The sequence below is a fragment of the Aplysia californica genome, unplaced genomic scaffold (assembly GCF_000002075.1).
Source record: "Aplysia californica isolate F4 #8 unplaced genomic scaffold, AplCal3.0 scaffold00366, whole genome shotgun sequence".
Lineage (NCBI taxonomy): Eukaryota > Metazoa > Mollusca > Gastropoda > Aplysiida > Aplysiidae > Aplysia > Aplysia californica.
Genome location: NW_004797636.1, coordinates 514,050 through 515,490, shown reverse-complemented (window position 1 = coordinate 515,490; position 1,441 = coordinate 514,050).

Genomic DNA, 1,441 nt, shown 5'->3' with positions numbered 1-1,441 from the left:
GGGGGAGAAATTGAGACAGGATTTTACTTGTTGACAAGATGCAAAGTCTATTCTAACCGTCTCGTAATCTCGCTTTCAGGAGAAAAGGCAACTAAACTCTTATTCGAGTGCTAAGGCGAATCCGTTCAGAAATTATATTAGGCTTAGGTAACAAAAACCTACATGCACATGCGTTTATGGTATGGGGGTCGTACTCGGGAGCCCCGAATTTGATTTGCGAGTTGGGAGGTCATTTTTATCGAGCAGCTAGGTCTTTCCGGTGGGATGTTATATCCCTCTCAGTCCGGGTCGGGCCTAAAAGACTGGCTCAGAGGCCTGCCTCCCAAATGTTCTAAATTGTGTCGATGAGGGTGTAAATCTACACTTACAACATTTTTAAAAACAAAACAAAATTTAGATAATTTCGGAGGTAGGTACATGTATGATGCTTTGACCCTGCTTCTCAGGACAAACTTGGGCTAAGAGTGAGAGGGGTACACAGTCCTAGTCCTAGCAGACAGACGGGGACCCTGGATTTTAAAAAGCCTCCCCACATGGGGACCAAACACATTTCTTTTACTTTTAGTTTAGTTTTAATAGAGGTTTTACGGCGCTCTCAACCACTTAAGGTCATATGAGTGCCAAGGGTGGATGTCAACAAGGAAGTCCTTACAGGGAATCAGACTTACTCTGCTCACCTCTCTAGCTTAAACAGCACAAAGTCTGCTTCAGCTATCAAGGCACCACGGAAATAGCGGGTCACAAGAGTGACAAATATACAAAAGAAGTAGAGGAAATATGACGATAGTAAGGACTAGGAAAGAAAACGCAGCAGTTCCCTATTGCAGTTCAGGCACAGTTGTGAGCATGACATTGATGAATCAGCCCATTTACAATTACAATTCTATACTGTGCAGAAGAACTCGAGATGTTAATATCCCCCCTTTGGGAATGGCCTAAAGACCATTTGTGAAGCGTGCTGACAAAATGACTTACTTCTCGGATTCGAACCCTACGGAAATAGATACACCACGCTTATAGGTGAAGTTTTTACAATTTACAAGTATAAAGTAACAAAAGATATGTTAATGTTAACAAATATGGCATCAATAAAAAATCTACAAATTTGACCCAGAGTCGATTTTGGCGAATATCTCCATTAATAATATTGTGGATTGCAAAAAGTAACTCATTTTGTCAGCATGCCTCACATTTCTTTTGCGAGCGATAACGAAGTGCCCAATCGCTACTCCAAAAAAAAAAACCCGCCGGTGACAATGGGTTAAAAGGAAAAGTGTAGTAGAAATACTGAGTTGAGCACCATAGTCCCACTGGGTTTTTTTCAGCATCAATGGAATTCAGCATAATCCCAATTGGGCTTTTCCCAGCGTCAGCTGGGTTGAGCGTAATCTCATTGTGTGTTATAGTTGGGTTGTGGTGGGGGTTTTTTTTTTGGGGGGGG